This window comes from Rhipicephalus microplus, chromosome 1, assembly GCF_043290135.1.
Source record: "Rhipicephalus microplus isolate Deutch F79 chromosome 1, USDA_Rmic, whole genome shotgun sequence".
Classification (NCBI taxonomy): Eukaryota; Metazoa; Arthropoda; class Arachnida; order Ixodida; family Ixodidae; genus Rhipicephalus; species Rhipicephalus microplus.
Window position 1 is genome coordinate 239,328,854 of NC_134700.1, and position 12,427 is coordinate 239,341,280.

A 12,427-nucleotide genomic window follows, 5' to 3' on the forward strand; every position below is an offset into this window, starting at 1 on the left:
TCTATCGTATGTTTGGTGCGTTCTTAGTCAGTGGGAGATTGCGGACCAGTTGATGAATCTGCTTCGCAGCTTCTATTCTTGAAAGCGGTAGTGAAATGCTGTTTTCTTCCTGATGTGACGTGCGAGCAGCGTCGTCCAAGATTTCATGGCCAGTTATATAGCTCCGCTGTTTAATTAAAGCGAAAGAGCAAAGTTATAGAAGTTTTAAGTGTGCAGCTTCTTTGTGCGCAATGTCTCAACGATAAGCATGAGTTCTAAACAAAAAATTTCGTCAAAACAAAACGACATGTTTTGTTGGTGAAACCGACTGATGAAAAAGATAGGGGCTTTAAGGTGTACCGTTGAAACGTCTTCAGAGAAATGGAAACGCTGGAGACTTACATGGTTGCTTCCACACTTTGCTAAATACTGAGAGCCTAGAAAAATGATGCCCGACTTGCTTCACATGATAACGTTTTAGCCGAAATGCTGAGTGTCTTCAAATACTTGGCTGCACTGTTGCAATAGCATGAGGTGGGAAAGTAAGGAGCCCTTTTCCGGCATTTGTTTAATGCGGGGAGACACTTAAACATGTCTTACAACACCCGGTACTTTACTGCTGTTACAGTATACTCAGCTAAATATTTGTTTGCCAGTGCCATTGGCTTGGATGGAGTAGGTTTTCACAGATGCGGGTACCTTTCTACGTATTTTTACTGCGTGATTAACACTATTGACTACTAAAACAATTGATTAAGACAGTTGCTGAGATTTATTGAATTATGTCTGTTAGCTCGAAACTTACATAGTGATGGCGATCTGTATTACAACTACGACGGGCAGCGCGCACGTGTTTATTGTCAACATAGCCTAATCCACATTACCATTGGCAGCTGACAAGACTGCTTAATCATGTTTAGCGAGACCATAAATTGTATTTTATCAGGTCATGTATCGGGACGTGGTTGAACCTGCTTCATCACTGTCACCATCAGTGCCCCGCGGCAGCGGCTGTCACCGCCCCTTGAACTACCATAATTTCTTCTCACTGTTTTACTGTTCATGACTATTTATTAGCAGCTGTATAAAGACAGCTTCTCTTAACAAATATGGAGACGATGATGCCAACGACTTAATCTTAGTTCCTACATTCCTTTGGTAGCACACGAAACAAAGTGTCCTCAACATAGTTTTCATCAAACTCTTCAAGAGAGCGATCGTTACGCCGTCGACGTGGCAGATTGTCTATGTTTACACTTGCTGCGTAGTTTACTTATAAAGATGCTAAAAATACGTCCTTTGCACTTTATCTGTTCAGCTCGAGTAATAAAGCCCTACGTTACGTACAAAACGCGTGTAACGCCGAGGTCTGTTTGCTCATAGGCTTCAAAGTGAGTGAATTATGTTAGAAATGCGGATGAATCAACACTCAGTAGTTCACCGTTGCTTTCAGATAAAGCTCTAAGAGCGTACAGTCGTGTACTGGAGCAAACAGGGTTTGTTCTGTTTGATATGAGGGTTGCCCCTATTAAATATTCTAGGAGATAATGATCAGTGTGACCTTGACATAAAAAGAACCCTCATTTGGGGCTAAATCCAGCGCTCATCGCTTGACTTGTTTTACCAGTGGTTTGATCTATAGATATTTGCAAGGTTCCTGTGCCTCTGCAAACAAATATGATCAACGTTTTTCACACAAAGGTGTAAAAGAAGTAAACAATGGAATACAAAAGGTTGTTATCGATGAGTTTGTCTTGATTTTTTTAATGATATACGTCCGAGCTTTTTCATTCTGTACAGTTTAATCGTGCAATATTTGCACGAATAAACTGTACAGAATGAAAGAGCTCGAACGTATATCATTAAAAACCGATGAAGTTTCGTGCACCTTTACACACCAATAAATCAACGAACTTTTAAAAACAGCGCAGAAGTTTTTTACCATTGTCTTTCTCCTTATTTTTCTAAACAAGTACTTGAGAGCTTCTTATGACACTTTGTTCGTATCACATAAAAAAAAAACCACAAGCGGAAGCGCTCACCCCAAACGGAACTTCCGTTTGCGGTTTCATGTGTGTCTCCCTGCCTTCTTGTTTTCGCCAAGCACCAAGCATACTCAAAAAAGAGTATGCTTTCACAACAGCCTCTACCATGCGTTATGTCTGCCTTCTTTCTCGCTTGCATTGTACTCGCCCACTTCTGGGCTTGGAGCGTGGAACGCGAGTTCTGCTGACATTCTCTGTTGAATAATTTATTACGTACGATTCATGTAGCTCGTGTTAAATTCGTGTACTATGTCACGTGAAAATGAACTGCCAGATGACAAGACTATGAAGGACTAACGAAAGCAGCGTTTTTTTGTTTTCTGAACACGAAGTGATTCGTTTACGGAACACACCTTGCTCGTCTTTGTGCTTTTCTGGATTTTCCGCCGCATTTGTAGGGTCTATCGCCCCAAATATTGTGGTGATTGATGTGCAACCTCACGGGGCATCATCCGAGTCCGGTTCGACCGCGGGGACTGCTTCGAGGAAGCGAGGAAACGCGTCTAGTGAGAGTGAGGACACTGAGCTGTACTTTGCATCAAGCGAAGAGTCCTCGGCCGACGGCTTCCCACCAGTCCTGTACCGCAAGGCTAAACGACGGATCGTCAATGCATCTTCGGCATCAAGCACGACCACCGTGAAAACTGCCCCTCAGCGATGGCCTCACTCTATCCTGATTTGATGATTGATATGTGGGGTTTAACGTCCCTAAACCACCATATGAATATGAGGGACGCCGTAGTTGAGGGCTCCGGAAATTTCGACCACCTGGGGTTCTTTAACGTGCACCCAAATCTGAGCAGACGGGCCTACGACATTTCCGCCTCCATCGGAAATGCAGCCGCTGCAGCCGGGATTTGAACCCGCGACCTGCGGTTCAGCATCCGAGTACCTTAGCCACTAGACCACCGCGGCGGGGCCTCACTCTATCCTGTTTGTGCCACTGAAGGCTACCGACAGGCTACGCGGGCTGAACAGGCAAGCGCTATCTGTGCATCTCGAGAATATTACGCCAAATCAGATCGAAGAAGTACGTCTAAACGCAAGAAGGAACATCTTGGCGATCGATGTGCTGAACCCACGTGCGTTAAACGCGCTTCAGAAAGTAACGCAACTGGGTAACATCAATGTCAAGTCTACCAGCTGATAGCACCACTTCAACAGGAGTCATTTATGACATCACCACTGAAATTCCAAATTCGGATCTCTCAGTGATAATAAAATCGGCAAATGAGGATAACGTCATTGTGAATGTCAGCCGCCTTGGTAACACACATTGTGTGAGAAATGCGTTCAAAGGGGACTGTCTCCCCTCTTATGTGAAGGTTGGCCACTTTCGTCACCAGGTCCGACCTTTTATTCCAAAACCTATGCGATGTCATAAGTGCCAGAAGATCGGCCATATGCAGGGAGAGTGCAGAAACTCCGAATTGTGCCCCCGATGCTCAGAACCACACACCGAGGACAAATGCAGCGCAACCATACTAAAGTGCCCTAATTGTCAAGGTGCACACAGGGCATCTTCCAAAGCCTGTCCACGCATAAAGAAGGAGTTTACTATTCTTAGACAAATGGTTCGAGACAGCTCTACCCACAAAGAGGCCGCGGAAAAAGTCCGGCGAAGACGACGACGTCACCGTCGAAGATCTTCGCGAAGAACACAGTCAACTACAAGAAGTAAGTCAACGCATCTGGGAACGGCGCCCACTGCAGGGTACACCGCGGCGAACGCAGACGATGGAAGAGAGAAAACAAGTAGATCTCTCTCTATTGAAGAGTGGCCGCCACTTACGCGCACGCAACTTGTGGAAGAACCGCATCAGAAGCCGCATTCCTCAGAGCAAGCTGCGACAACAGAGGAGCAGCGGAACTTGGATAAGCAAGTGATTGCTCTTCAACGACCCATAATAATGCCATTCGCACGGTGTTAAACAACATGCGCACAACGTCAGCCAGATGTGCACTTCTCGGCGGCTCTTGAGTAGATAATGGCCCACCAGCCACTGTCTTTCAGGCAAGAGGTCAAAAAAGCAACAATTTTTTAGTGGAATGCACGGGGACTGAAATCAAGCATTGCAGATTTCCGTCGGTCCGTTTCCACCAATATGTTTCCCATCATCGTTATCTGCGAGCGAAATTTATCGAGCGCTATCAGACTCCCCGGATACGAATTATTTATGTCGGCTTGTTATAGTGGAAACAGCAAGGTCCTGCTGTTTATTCGACGTGACCTGACCTACATTCTTTGGTCTGTACCACCTGACAACGATAACCAATATATATGCTCAACAGTGAAGAAAAAGGGTCTTATTGTCGCTGTTGTCGGTGCATACCTGTCGCCATCAAGTAGATTTGACTACAGAAGACTAGGACACATCCTACCATCCACTCCTGGCCCATGGGTGATCATCGGAGACCTCAAAACCCACCATACGCTAAGGGGGAGCCCGAAAATCAGCGCAAAGGGTAGAAATCTGATAACGTTTGCTTCAGACAACGAGCTGTGCTTGTTAAATGGTTGCAGCCCAACATTTTTTACGTGGCCCTGGACCTTGACTTGGCTTTTGTTTCTCGAGGACTCGTCAGATGTGCCGGATGGTTTGCGGTCATAGAAACACATGGGAGCGGCCACATTCCCACATATGTCAAGATCAGAGGATTATCACCTTGCAAGGTACGCGAAACTATCCAAAGAGTGGACTGGACCAAGTTTGCATTTCTCATGGAAGAAGGCTCTCAAGAGAACACCTCATTTGACTTAGAAGAGGTGATCAAGTCCACAGTGCAAGACACAGTGTGCACCCTCACATGCTCTTCGAGAGTAACCGAATTTGATGTGGAATTAGAACGACTTCGGGCTCTCCGACGGCGTGCGGAACGAAGGTACCGACGCATGAAAGCAATCGACAATTTACGAATCGCTAGTCGTCTTCAGAAGAAGATACAACGCCGCATAGACAGGCTAGAGTCACAACGTTGGGCAGCCTTCTGCGCGTCGTTAGATCCTCGCAAGCGTTTATCACACTTGTGGAGGACAATAAGAGGGCTCCGGATAGCTCCCATCCAGCGGTCTCCATTCAATGCTCTAGCCCTCTCTCAACAGAGATCGGAGGTCGACGTGGCAGAAGAGTTCTTTGCCAACTTATCTGGTCAACTCGCAGATCCCAACATCTCCACGCTCTCACGTGTCGGCACGACATCACACGATCACCACATGGACCAATTTTTTTTTCTATTCATGAGCTTAAAGCAGCACTGGCTTTGTGTAGACGGACATCAGCACCCGGGCCTGATGGAATATTATACAGAGCACAGTGGCACCTTGGTGAGTGTGCGAGGAGTGCCCTCCTCGAGATATACAATGATTCGTGGCGAGAGGGCACCTTCCCAGTTAACTGGAAGACCAGCCGTTTGGTTCCATTACTGAAGCCTGGCAAGTCACCATTGGTGCTCACATCATACCGTCCAGTATCACTGCCTAGTTGCTTGGGCAAAGTGATAGAGAGGATGGTACTTGGACGGCTAGAAATGTTCCTGGAGCATCAAAACATCTACCCGGACGCTATGACAAGATTTCGCCGTCGCCGGTCATCAATTGATAGCGTCATAGACCTAGTCAGCTACGTGCAACACGAAAAAGGCCGTAAGCGTCTCTGCGCTTCTTTATTTCTTGATGTTAAAGGAGGTACGATAACGTCACACATGAAGCTGTCCGCACCGCTCTCAAGGAGGTAGGAGTGGGTGGTCGGATGTTTCAGTGGCTACGCAGCTATCTCTCTGAGCGATCCTTTTTCGCGAGAACCGAGAATGGTGACACGTCGCTACATTACAGCCACCGTGGTGTTCCCCAGGGTGGCATACTTAGCCCTGTACTATTCAACCTGACGCTAATAGCTCTCAATGAGCATCTTCCAAGTACTGTCAGATTGTCAATGTACGCAGACGACATCTGCGTTTGGACGTCTGCAGTAACACGTCTACAGCTGCGAGCGCGAATTCAGAGAGCTGCCAATCAAGTTGCTATTTACCTCCGTCAACGAGGTCTGGAAATTTCCTCTGAGAAATGTGCCCTTGTGGCATTTACGCGCAAACCAATGCAGAACTACAGCGTTCTGATAAACAGTGAAAGGATACGTCACTTTTGATCATACAAGTTTCTAGGATGGATGGATGGATATCACTGTACCCTTTAGATCGGGTGGTGGCTAGCGCCACCGAGCCGTAATACTTAATGAACCAAAAACTAGATTTATATTTTTTCTTAAAAAGTGAGTTTGAGGATTCGTACTTTGCAGTGAAGAGTTCAATTTTCACTCGTGCCTTGACTTTAGCCACCAATCAGATAGCCTCCTTCTAGTTAAGTCTACCCGCTTAAAGTCTATTTTGCCCTCCCGGTCCCTAAACCTCAGTGCTTTGAAAAACTCTGCGCTATCATCCTGAACTATAGAGTGAAGCCCTTTACAGAACATTATCAAGTGTTGGGCAGTTTTTTCTTCCTCTCCACACGCACTGCATACTGTGTCTACCCCTTCGCATTTGGCCCGATATGTCTTGGTTCGCAGTACTCCCGTCCTGGCCTCAAACAGTAGAGAACTACCCCGAGTATTATCATAGATCCTTTCCTTGGCAATTTCCTGCTTAAAAGTTCGATAGATCTCTAGCGCGGACTTCTTAATCATGCCCATTCTCCACATGTCAGTCTCTGTTTCCTTCACCGTCTTCTTAACCGATAGTTCTTTTCGGTTTGGCCACCTGCTGTTTTCTAAGTATTTACCAGTCAACTTCCTGGTTCGCTTCCTTCATTTCGTATCGACATTCTTCATGTACAAGTAGCTGAAAACCTTCCTAGCCCAACACTCCTACCCCATTTCTCTCAATCGCTTCTCAAATTTTATCTTGCTGCTAGCTTCCCTGCCCTCAAATGATGTCCATCCCATATCACCTTGTACTCCCTGATTTGGTGTATTCCCGTGAGCTCCTAAAGCAAGCCGACCTATTTCAAGTTGCTTAATTTCTAATCTTGCTTGAACTTCTGATCTCAAGCACAAGACAACATTGCCGAACGTCAGCCTAGGAACCATGACCCCTTTCCATATTCCTCTCACAACATCATACCTTATGTAATTTTACAGTGCCCTATTTTTCATCACTGCTGCATTCCTGTTACCTTTCGTCGTCACATATATTTCGTGTTCCCTCAGGTACTCGGTCACATTGCTTATCCATTCGCCCAGATTTTTGTATTTATCTGTTATGCCTAGCGTGACCTCCTGTATTCTAAGCTTACTACCTTCGTTGTCATTGAAAATCATGACTGCTGATTTTTCCTTACTGAATCTAAAATCTAACCTATCTCCCTCATTACTGCAGATGTCCGTCAATCTCTGCAAATCTTCCTTGTTGTTGGCCATTAGCACTATATCATCTGCGTACAATAATGCTGGTAGTGCCTGATCAATAAGTTTTCCTTGTTTGACAAAAGAGAGGTTGAAGCCTGTCGACTTCCCTCTAATTTGGCCTCTAATCTTTGTAGGTACATCATGAATAATAAGGGTGACAGGGGGTACCCCTGCCTAAGCCCCTGTTTTACCTCTGCAGGCTTGGATACCTGTTTTTCCTACTTTATAACTACCTTAATTGTTACCTTTATGGATACCCTTTAAAAGATTAGTGACTACATGTTCCACGCCTAATGTGTCAAGTATTCCCCACAATTCCTCTTGAACCAAGCTATCGTTCGCTCCCTTTCGATGCACTCAGTGAGAACTCTATGCACTCTATTTCGATGCACTGCGTCAGTGAGAACAGATTGTCTTCCAACCTCCTGTGTTTCCGAAACCCATTATGCAGTTCGCCCAGTGCCCCCTCATCCTGTATCCATGTCTGCAGTCTTTCCTTTATAATCTGCATCGCCAGCCTGTAAACCAGTGATGTCACTGTTATAGGACGGTAGTTGTTTATGTCAGCTTTGTCCCCCTTTCCTTTATAGGTCATGCTCATGCCGCTAAGTTTCCATCCAGGAACTTCACCATCGATTATTATTTTGCTCACTGCCTCTCTCAAAGCCTGCTTAGATTTCGGACCTATTGTCTTTATCAGCATAATTGGAATGCCATCATGGCCTGTTGATATACCACTAGGAACCCTTTTCTCAGCCCTTTCCCACTCTCGTTGTGAAAATAGAGCCATTGCACCACTTGATTCGTCCTTGTCTATTGTGGTGCATAAAGTACTTCTTTGTTGAAATTTTTCTGTCACCCTTGTTTTTATATATTCAATAGCTTCATCTCCTTCTAGCCTAGCACCTTGGGCTGTAGTTATAAAACTCTGCTCTAGGCTCGTCTCAGTTCTTAGGGAGTTTAGATGGTTCCGAAATTTCGCAGCTGCCTTTCTATCTTTTTTATGTACTTCTGCCAGCCACTGAGCTCCCTTTCTTCTAATATTTTCATTGATCAGAAGGTATGCATCTCTTCTACAGGTTAGAAAGGCTTCCCATTTTCTTTCAACATCATCTGTCGATTCACCCCGCTGTTTAGCATGTCTGTGTTCCCTAGAGACTTCCTGACGTTTTGCTATGGCTCTCTTAACTTCCTCATCCCAACAACTTTTGGGTTTGTGTCTTCTTTTCCGAGGTGACTTGTCACGCGTCTTAGCAAGCTCTAGCTCAAAGAGTCTAATTAGATTCATGTATGTCCACACTGTCTTAATATCCTCCGTGATTACTTTCTCAATTTGTTTAGTGGCTATTTCAATTTGCCTTTCTAGATAAAAATTTTCCTGTAGTTGCTCATCTTGTGTCCTTCCCACTTTCACTGCTCTTCCAAAACTTAGCTTGATACGTTTGTGATCGCTACCTAGACTTCTGGAGCCATCTTCATCTATGTGCATTCCCCTGAGCTTATCATACATCTTATGTGACATCAGTGCATAATATATCGTCGACTGCAGCCTTCCTACCTCCCATGTTATTTGCCCTTCACACTTCTCGGTACTGTTGCAAATGATCAAATCAAGCCTTTCACACATATCCATGACCATTTTGCCTGCCGGGTCGGTATACCCATCTATATCTTCTATGTGCGCATTCATATCTCCTAGTATAATTATCTCGCACTCTCTTCCTAACTCCTGAATGTCCTTTGATATACACTCTACCATTGCCTGGTTTTCCTCTCTGGCCTTTGCTCCCGTCCACAAGTACACGAAACCAAGGAGTGTCATTTGACCTGCCACTTTCCCTTTTAACCATAAATGTTCTTTGCACTCCTGCTTGACCCTTTGCCAGTCTGTACTTTTATGAATGAATGCCCCAATACCACCCCCCTTTCGGCTGCCTTCTGTTATATTACAATATTCCCACGCGTAGTCCGGATTATTCGGAGGTTGTTCCATGTCCCTGAGATGTGTTTCTACAAAACTGTATACCATCGGCCTCTCTTCCCTTAGTTGTTCTTCTATTTCTTCCCACTTAAGCCTGTTCCTACCACCCTGCATATTAATATACCCTATGTCTGAATTGGCTCGGCGCTCGTGGCTACGTCTATTTATGCCCCGGACTCTACCTATCTTAGATATTGGTGCCGCTTTGGAATCGTATCTGTCCATACCACCTGTCGAAGAGTCTCTTTGGTTATTTTCTTCGTTACTACCTATCCTGCACCCCGAAGGGCTCGCTTGCCCCCCAAAAAAGCTACTGCACGTCCTGCAAGTCGCCAACCCACCTCATGACCTAGCCGCCCATCGAAGTGAATTCTGTCTCATTGAAAACCACCCCACCAATGCACCTCTCTGTTTATTTCCTCCACCTCAGAGCCTTTCTCTCGACTCATCCGCCATATCTCTTGGTTTGCGTTGACAACCGCTCTTTGCAGGTTGCTATCACGCACCGGTACCTCCGGTATCCTGCATATCACTACCTGTACCTTAGGAGAAGTGGCGCGCATGTCATCGACGCCTTTCGCCAGTGTGGTTGCTAGTCCTGCTGTATCTTCATTTAAGACATCGTTTAAACCACCTGAAATTATCACGAGGACTAGGTGTTATAATTGACACAGACCTCTCATGGAGCTCACAGGGATCACATGGATCATACATTAAAAGGCGATTGACAGGCATCTGTCATTTGTTCAAAATCTTCGCTGGAAAGAACTGGGGAATGTCCACAACTGCTATGTTGCGACTATACAGGATTCTTTTCTTTGGATTCCTTCGGTACAGCCTACCTGTGTTAACCAACGTAAGTAAAACAAGCATACGAATGCTTCAAAGTGTCCAGGCTCAAGTACTCCGGATATGTTTAGGCTTGCCCCAAAGTGCGTCAGCAGCGGCAACTATCGCCATCACAAGGGACCACCTCATCAAGACCCACATTAATGTGGAAGTGCTGAGGACACATATACGACACCTTGCTCGAACTCCTCGACATCACCTAGTTTCTCTACCAGTGGTCTGACCATGCACATTTTACTGCAAAACAGTGACGGCACATGGTGAGACGATCCCAACTTCGTTCTCTCCTGCCGCTAGACCTGTGACTCCGCCATGGTGCCTCGCTCAACCAATGATTAATATTAACATACCTGGCGTCCAGAAAAAGGCCAATTTTTCGTCACCGGCTCTTAAACAGCTCACACTACTTCTCTTGTATGAGAAATACCAAGACTCCGCACATATATACACTGACGAATCGGTTCAGCCGGACAGCTCTACAGGAGCAGTAGTGATAAAAAGGTAGGCCACGACAATTAAATTCAAGACATCTCACGCAACAACATCAACGGCAGCGGAATTGGCAGCACTTCGTGCCGCGTTGCAATTAGTAGTTGATCAACCTGCACGCAAGTGGACCATTTTCTGCGACTCGAAGGCGGCCCTGCAGTCTCTACTATCAGCCTTACGCCGTGGACCACACGAGCAGCTGGTACTAGAGATAGCAGAGGTTATACACCACCTGACTGAGAAAGTGCACGAAATTACATTTCAGTGGTTGCCCAGTCACTGCGAAATCATCGGCAAAGAATGGGCCGATCAAGCTGCCCGCTCAGCCCACACAGAAGATCTTAAACTACGACTACCACTTTCTAGGACAGATGCTGCACGAAAGCTCCGCAGGCTTGCTCGCCAGCAAACCACATCACAATGGAATCAGCCACACTTCAAGCATGACCGACTGTACTCACTTGACCCTACGCTAAGTCTTCAAGTCCCGTCGAGGCTTTGCCGAGCAGACCAGACCCTGCTTTGTAGGCTGTAGTTGGCCGTTGCGTTTACCAACGCCTACGCTTTCCGCAATGGGATGGCCGACACCGCAGCCTGTGGCCATTGTGGCAAAAAGGAAACAATCCAACATATTCTTTGTGACTGCCTAGCGTATAGTGAACAACGACTATGCCTTCGCAAGGAACTCAACAAATTAGATGATCAACCTCTGTCGGAGCAGGGAATTCTGTAGTATCGACAAGATGCGACTTCACAGAAGAGGGCCCTGAAAGCTCTACTGCACTTTTTGCGATCGACCGGCCTTACTGAATGGTTGTAGTTAGGATGCCCTTCCTGTGTGTGTTTTCGTTTTCTTATGAGTGCGCGTGCGTTTTTTTTTCTCTATCTACCCCTTTTTTCTTGCCCCTACTTCCCCGCCCCAGCGCTGGGTAGCAAACCAGATGCCAATATCTGGTTAACCTCCCGGCCTTTCCTTTCTCACTCTCTCTCGTTTTGCAGCTTTCTTGTTCGTACCTTTCCGTGGCACAAGACACCAACAAAACAAGCTAATTGAGACCAAAACAAGCTATATTATAAAACAAGCTCATTGCGAACTACAACTACAAGATGGAAGCAAGTAAGTAAGGAAAAAAGAAACAAGCGGAGCTACTAGAAGGTTTGACATTTTATTGACCTGCTGGCTACCCTGCGCGGGAGAAAGAAGGGAAGGGTAATAAAACTGAACAAAAATAGAAGAGAAATAAAAGAAAATAACACGGTTGACCCCTATGTGATAAGGATCGGTATGACACGAAAGTCAAACGTGCCCTTACAGATATTGTTGGTTATTTACTGTACATTGAGAGCTGGCTTGCCTGTCTCTTGGTATTTAACAACTTCTTTGAGGCTACTGTATAAGAGCACCTCAGCTATTTTATTCCTCTATGAAATGCAGCTCAAAAATGAAGGAATGATTGAGCTAAAATGAAAATAGAAATGAAGAAATCACATACTATAAGTAATAAATATGGACGAAGTCTGTTCTCTGATTGCGCGAAGAGTATGCGTTTTGTAAATCAGTATGGAAGCACCAGTGAAACATTCTCACAAGAAAAGTTAAAGCGGCGACGCGAAGATCCATTACCCAGAATGAGCGTTCGTACAATGTCTGTCTTGAAAGTTTGTGCATTGTCTATTCTTCATTT